We start from the raw sequence: 8,390 nt of genomic DNA on the forward strand, positions 1-8,390 counted from the left end.
TATCCACGACCTCAACATCCTCACCACAAACAGACACAGACAGGACAGCAGCATCCAAGATGTCACCGAAAGCCTGGATCTTTGTTTTGACCCAAGAAATCCGTAATCCCAACGGCTCCGAGTATCTCAAAACTCGATGTGTAGTAAATGTGTAGTGATGTGTAGTAAAGTACATGTGTAGTAAATGTCTAGGAATCACATAAATACATGGCATTGTTATGTTGAAACTAGAATGGGCACTCAGTAGAGTGCATACCTTCGCCAATGCTACATTTTGCCGCCCCCCCCCCCAGAAACCGTTGATTGTGAGGGTATTTAATCCCATACCACATCTGCCATCTCATATGTGTTATGATGGCTTAAAAACATTAAATTTCCTGTGTCATATCGTATATCACAAGATTGGGCATTGAATTCACAACATTTTGGCATTGTTTGCATGCAAATTGGATAAAAATCGACCGCACTATGGCAAAATGACGATTTTGACCTTTTCATGACCTCGACCTTGACCTTTGTACTCTTAATTTTGTAATTGGTATTACAGTGTGGGGAACAGAACAGTCAACATTTTGGTGTTGGTTTCATGCAAATCGGATAAGAATTGACCGTGTTATGACTAAAACCACACATTTTGCAATGTCGTGACCCTGCCCCCCCCGACCTTTGACTCCCAACCGCTAATAAGGGTTATTACATCATTGTGTCATGTCACATATCACAAGATGGGGCATTGAATTCTGAACATTTTGGCATTAGTTGCATGCAAATTGGATAGAAATTGACCGCGCTATGGTAAAAAGACGATTTTGACCTTTTCATGACCTTGACCTTGACTTTTGACCCGATCGCTCCCAAAATCTAATCAAATGGTCCTCGGATAATAACCAACCATCCCACGAAATTTGCTGCGATTCATTTCAATACTTTTGGAGTTATGCGAATAACAAACAAACACACATATTCACAAATAAATAAATAAATAAATAAATGCACAGCGATCAAAACATAACCTTCGCAACAAAGTTTGCGAAGGTAATGAAGTATGCATTATGCAATGGTCGTGAAGGGGGAGGACAGCAAAGCAATGCAAATATCTGATAAAGCTTGAAAGTGCTCGGGGACATACTACAGGAAGTTGCATTTGAAACAAAGAGTCATGATCATGTCGTTGAAAACATTCTCTGTTTGTCTCTTATCAGAATGTGATTGGTCAATTCTCTTACATGTGAGAGGATCGGATCACCCTCCCATTTCTGTTCCCTATATAAGAAACTCAGTCTGGAACATCAACCCAGAAAGCAATCATGTTGCATTGATTGTCTTTCACCATGATCATGTATTAAATGAATTATTCAACCTGTGTTTTGACTGGAGTTACTTGAGAAAGGCTTCAAGTTTTCCACCACAGTAGCGTAGTAGTAGTAGTAGTAGTAGTAGTAGCAGTAGTAGTAGTAATAGTAATAGTAGTAGAAGTAGTAGAAGTAGTATAAGTAGTTCAACAATGTGCACCTAATCCCATTAACTAAGGCAGCTTTGTAGGAGCATGTCAAGAGAGTGGCATACCAGGGAGGCCATGTGTGGGCCAGACACTGCCACCTGGACCAGAGCTGCATCCACACACCAGCTGGGGTGGAGCAACACCAGTGATGGTCTGTTTAAGCCACACTGGACCACACTACCCGCTGTGGCCCAGACTTGCTGCGAGCTTGTGTCCTGCAAGTACAAGGATGGTTGTGTGAATTGCTGCAAGTGCAGTAAAGGCTGCACTTGAATGCACAGCCATGTATGTGTGTGAGGGCGAGTGTTCGCAGAAATGATACCCTGGCCTCCAGTGAGACCTGATTGGAACCATGACTATGACAATGGTGAGGCATGAGGTTCTAAACAGAATTAACTAAGATATCTTATGAGGATTGCACTTGATATTCAATGCCATAGTGACATTGTTTGACATGTTTCACTGATCTATCGAATACTTTTAAGAACGTTGTACTTCTGTTCTGTGCCAACCATGCCACAGTAATATTTTTTCTGGTTGATGAACATAATGGATTGATCCATCGAAATTTAGAGTTTCCGCTCATGATTTAGACTGACACTTAAACATGAGATCCCTCCTCCTCTTTCATATGTGGCACAAGGATGCGGGTAGAATGATTGGCTGAGTACGTGGCTGTGCTGCTTCTTCTTCCTCTTCCTCTTCCTCTTCCTCTTCCTCTTCCTCTTCCTCTTCCTCTTCCTCTTCCTCTTCCTCTTCCTCTTCCTCTTCCTCTTTCTCTTTCTCTTTCTCTTTCTCTTTCTCTTTCTCTTTCTCTTTCTCTTTCTCTTCCTCTTCCTCTTCTCTCTCTCTCTCTCTCTCTCTCTCTCTCTCTTTCTCTCTCTCTCTCTCTCTCTCTCTCTCTCTCTCTCTCTCTCTCTCTCTCGTGCAGCCTTATGGCTGCTGATTGCATCATTGGTTATGGTGGGGCGATGCCACTGATGCAGTGCTCCTATTACCAGTACACTGGTGCTCATTTTGTTGACCTCGGAAGGATGCCAGGCTGAGTCAACCCCCCTGGTGTTAATTCAATCGTAAAAAGGGTAAGCTTGGGACCCTAAGCTCACAAACCAGCTACCTTAACTGCTAAGCCAACACCAGACTAGACATGGGTTAACAGACATATAAGCACAACATAGTTTCATTTTTCTTTGCTTTGATAATTTTCATACACCTCATCTGATTGTGCTCTTCATGGTAATCAAGAAAGGTAGACGGGCTTGGTGATCTTAGTATGTTATTAATAAAACAAGATTATTTAATGACAGAAAATGACATTTCTGCACCACGGTGTCACCAAAATATCCATTTTATAACCCCATATAGTGCAGTGGCTCATTAGCAATGATTAATAATAACAAGTAAGAAAGACATAAAATGTCAGCCCCCTTTATTTCAGTAATTTTGCTGTATGGGGTTAAAGGGCTAGCTCATATTTAAGCACAACTAAAATTGCCACCAGTCTACCAGTCTGCCATCTTTGATTAGATTGCAAAATAAAGTGAGGGGGCACGTGCATGCCATCATGTGCTGTGCTTTCGCCAAGTTTGAACAAAACCGGACCATGCATGTCTGAGAAATGGTTGGGGACACATTTAAGGGACAAAATGGCCACCAGTCGGCCATCTTGGATATTATCTCGAAAAGAAATGATGTACTTATTTAAGATGTCAATCATTATTGGGGTGCCAAGTTTGAACAACATCCGTTAAAGCATGTCCGAGACATGGTTTAGGATGTGTTCAACATTGGGTTTTTTCCAACTAAAATGGCTGCTAGTATACCAGTCAACCTTCGATCACATCACAAAATAAAGTTAGATGCAAGTGCATGCCATTGTGTGCTGTAATTTTGCCAAGTTTGAGCAAAATCGGACCATGCGCGTCAGAGAAATGGTTGGGGACACGTTTCAGTAACAAAATGGTTGGCAGTCGGCCATCTTGGATCTGATATCGAAAAAAATGACTTGCTTATGTAAGCCATCATTCGTTATCTGTCTCCCAAGTTTTAACAACATCGGTAAATGCATGTCTGAGAAATTGTTGAGGATGTGTCCGACACTGAGGTTATTTTTCACTAAAATGGCCGCTAGTCGGCCATCTTGGATCTGATTTCGAAAATCTGATTTCGATCTGATTTCGAAAACATCTGAAAATCAATGACGTGCATATGTTTTCAATGTTTTGTTTTCAAAACAAACATAAAGACCTACCTTATGCCCCTGATAAAGAAAGTCCAAGAACAGAATGGTTAAGTGATTACAAACAGTCATTTAATATAAAAGGTAAATCTTCAGAAAAACTACTTACTACATTAAATGATAAAGAAAGTTATGTTTTGCATCAAAGGAACTTGAGACAATATTTATCTGCTGGGTTGAGAGTGAGGAAAATTCATAGGATTTTGAAATTTAAACAAAGTCATTGGTTAAAGAAGTATATTGATTTTAATACAAAAAGGAGAACAGAAGCAAAAACAGATTTGAGAAGGACTTTTATAAATTAATGAATAATGCTGTATTTGGAAAGACTATGGAAAATGTTGGGAATCGACAAAACATAAGAGTGGCTACATCTTGGAAACAGGCTTCAAAGTTAATTAATAGACCAAGTTTTGAGCGAGCAGAGGTGTTTTTCAGAGAACGTTTGTGCTTTTCATTTGAAAAAAAAAGAGTGTTGAGATGGATAAACCTATTTATATTGGAACATCAATTCTTGACTTGTCAAAGCCGTTAATGAATGACTATTACTATAATAATTTAAAATCAAAGTATAAGGATCATGTGCCATTGTTATATATGGATACAGATAGTTTTATATTAGAAATTAAGACAAGTGATGTATATGAGGATATGATTGATAATATTAATATATATGATGCAAGTAATTATAAGTCAGGTAATGTGTTGTTTTCATCAAAGAATAAAAAGGTTATTGGTAAGTTTAAGGATGAATTGGGTGGGAAGGTCATGAGTGAATTTATCGGATTGAGAGCAAAGTCTTATGCTTTTACATATATTGATAATAATAACATTGAAAGGTGTGATAAGAAGCTAAAGGGAATAAAGAAAAATATAATCAAGGAAACAATAAACTTTAAACATTATTACAACTGTTTAACCTTAAAGAAGGAAGAGTACAGAAAAATGAATACAATAAGAAGTTATAAACATCAATTATACACAGAAGAGATAAATAAGAAAGCATAAGGAGCTTTTGATGATAAAAAATATATTTTAGAAAATGGAATCAAGAGTATCCCTTATGGTTATAAGTATAATAGTACAGGCATTTTAGCGGAAATATTTGGTCAACCTACCACAAATTGCAACAAAAGCAAACTCAACAGATTTTGGTTCCTGAATATGTCCTCAGTGACAGAAAAAAAGTCCTAAGGGATCCTCTGGGGGGAAAGTCCTGAAATCATGGAAATCCAATATGGCCGCCACCCGACTTCCGGGAAAATGAGAAAATTGTAAAGATTGATATTTTAATATGTAAATATATGTTTTTCTGCATTCTAATTGTTTCTAGTTATGGTCAATACATTGATATACAAGGATAATTATAAAAAAGTGAAATGTATTGAGGGTAAAATAAAACATTACCCCCGTGTGGGGGTGACGGTCATCTCTATAATGTTTTTTACTGTCATAATCGATGAACCGTTGCCAGATATCTCCTAAAATGACAGACTAGATAGGTTTTGAAAATGGCGACTTTCACAACTTTCGTGACCTTGTGACCTTGACCCTGACCTCGAATCCGGGAAAAAAATATGTCGTTGGGTATCGACCTCTACCGACATACAAAATTTCATCAAGATCGGAAGTAAAAAGTTTTCTTTGTACCGGGAGGTGTTTTTGGCCATCTTCCAGGTTACGTGGCAGCCAAACGGGACGGAAATTCAAAAATCTGTCTGTTATATGCAAGATAATATTTTTTACTATCATAATCAATAAACAGTTGCCGAATATCTTGTAGAATGGCAGACGAGATAGGTTTTGAAAATGGCGATTTTTATAACTTACGTGACCTCGTGACCTTGACCCTGACATTGAACCCAGAAAAAGGTTATATTGTTGTGCAACACTCATTGTCCTCTACCTACATACTAAGTTTCATCAAGATCGGAAAGAAAAATTATTGACGGACGGACGGACGTACGGACAGACGAACATTTGGTCCGGCTTTATTAGGTCATCTCGGTAGAGATGACCTAAAAATTATAGCTTTTTTGTCCAAAAATGTCAATATTTTTTCCCTAAAAATATTTTGACTTAAGAAAGTTTGTTCATATAAGAACATATGTATCCCCAGGCATACATACTATATATTTCCAGATACAGGGACATTAGTACTATCCTCTGGTGAAATAATTAACACACAATATTAATTTTTATTGAATTTATTTCCATTTGCCTACCCCTACCCCCTTAATTTGAAATATGTGCACTTTGTGCGTATTCGGTCCAAACAAAGGATAAACGCCTGGCTATAGCTAATACATTAATAGGATTAAGACAAATTCTGATTTTAAATACCATAGCTATGTTTATTTGTTAATATAACACAGTCAGTTCAAACTTTAAAACAATTATACTAATTCTGGAATTTTATTTTCAGGCATGGAGGGACCTGAATGGTGTGCCATCTGCAAATAGGATGGAGGAGGCCCATCAGCTTCAACTCTAACAGAAAAGGGGTGTTCAGCCATCAACCAGGCCAGCAGCGCAAGGAAAGACAGCATTCACACTGTACCTGGGGAAAGGGTGCACAAAGACTGCTGGCGCATATACTGCAACCCACATCAGATAGCCAAGGACACCAGGAAAGAAGAGTCAAAGGCCAGTACAAGCAGTGATAGACATGTACTTAGGTCATCTGAGGAGGGGTTTTCTTTCAACACTGATTGCCTTTTCTGTGGTAGACCAGCCAAGTTTGGGAGGAAGCGGAAGACGCAGGATGTGCTTCAAGTAAAGACAATTGAATTGAAGGACACGCTCCTGACAATATGCCGCGAACGAGCCGATGTTTGGTCAGATGCTGTGAAGGCATGGATTCTGCATGTGCATGACTTGCACGCAGCAGATGCAGTTTACCACCAGACATGCAGTGTTAACTTTCGCACAAATAAACAGATACCAATAGCTCAGATGACGGACACCGAAGACTCCAAGAGGACAAAGCTTGGACGGCCTCGAGGCGATGAGAAGACAGCAGCATTCTTGCAAGTGGCAAGATATCTTGAGGAAAATGATGATGAGCAGATCACCATCAATGATCTCATTGACCTCATGACACAGAAACTGGCAGGCACTAACCACGAAGCATACAGCTACACCCACATGAAGGTGAGGCTGTGGGAACACTTTGGTGACAGGATAATCCAAACTGCGATCAATAGCAAGCTGAACGTGGTCACCTTCAGGACAACAGCAAGGGCAGTGCTTCAAGAACATTACAACAACCAGCAGCATGAAAAAAGACACTACTGAAGAGAAAAATCAATCTTGTACAGGCCGCTGCCAAACTCATCAAAGAAGACATTAAAACCATTGAAACATCCCATGAAGTCTACCCATGTGGTGATGACCTGCAATCGTAAGAGGCTGGCATTAAATACTTACCAGATACTCTGCTGGTACTGCTTGAAGGACTGTTTGTGGGAAAGAAAGATGATGTTAAAGTGGCTTCAATTGGGCAAGCTATAGTGCAGGCAACTAGACCCAGAGTCTGACTGGCACCACTGCAGGTTGGGTTGGGTGTGCAGCTATATCACCACTTCGCATCACGATTTCTCATTGACTCCCTTCATCATCATGAGTTCTGCTGTTCATATGAAGAGGTGCATCAGTTTGAACGAATTGCTGCTCAGTCACATGGAACAGACATCCCTCACCTGACAACAGAGTTTGTGCAGTGTGCAGCTGACAATGTGGACCATAACATTCACACACTGGATGGCCATGGCACATTCCTTGGCATGGGGATGATTGCCACCGTCACCCCTGGAACCAGATCAGGCCAGCCAATACCCAGGGCTAAGGTGACATCTCGTGATGTCACAATGGTTGGAAGGGTGCACAATGGTTGGAAGGGTGGGGTGCAGATACGGTGCAGATACGGAAGAAAGTCACGGGATGACAGCAGTGACATACCAGAAACATGTCAACCTAAAAGCCCAGAACTGCTCTGAAAATCTTGATGTCTGTGGAAGACATCCCTCTTGTTTGGGTCCCCCAGACCTGCATGGTCAGGAATGATGCAATTCATACACAAGGGTGACCACCCTGGCAAGGCGGCTATCATGTTTCTGCCCATGATAGACATGAACTCGAGTGACAGCACATGCATATACTCGATCCTGATGTTTGTCAGTGAACATGCACGACGCCATGGTGTCACTCCAGTTATCACCTTTGATCAGCCCCTCTGGTGGAAGGGCCTCATGGTCATCAACTCGGAGCCTATGGAAAGTGATCTGAAAGGGATTGTCCTATGCTTGGGTGGCTTCCATGCAGAGATGAGTTTCCTCGGATGTATTGGACACCTGATGGTGTCATCCGGGCTTCAAGAACTGATGGAGTTGATATATGCCCCCAATACAGTGATTCATATGTTTAGTGGCAAGGCCATTGCCCGCGAAGTTCACGCACATCTAATCCCATGACCTCTTCCTTTGTCCCGAGCCAAAGAAGAACACGAAGAAGCCTCGCATCTGGAACATCAAGGCTACAAAGAAAATGATTGGTACAGACATATGCAAGCACATACTGTTTCTACATGCAGTTCTTGGGTGCGACAGGACTTCACGTCCTGTCATCAGGATCTCATCTTCACGGGATTGG

General features: G+C 40.6%; 1 pseudogene; it reads left to right on the plus strand.

Moving 5' to 3' along the window:
- The first annotated feature begins 1,546 nt into the window (after window positions 1–1,546).
- LOC147034546 (uncharacterized) lies at window positions 1,547–7,738 on the plus strand (annotated as a pseudogene).
- The last annotated feature ends 652 nt before the right edge of the window (window positions 7,739–8,390 follow it).

The sequence above is a fragment of the Eptatretus burgeri genome, chromosome 1, assembly GCF_056783735.1.
Source record: "Eptatretus burgeri isolate ZD-2024b chromosome 1, Ebu_testis_v1, whole genome shotgun sequence".
NCBI classification, from domain to species: domain Eukaryota; kingdom Metazoa; phylum Chordata; class Myxini; order Myxiniformes; family Myxinidae; genus Eptatretus; species Eptatretus burgeri.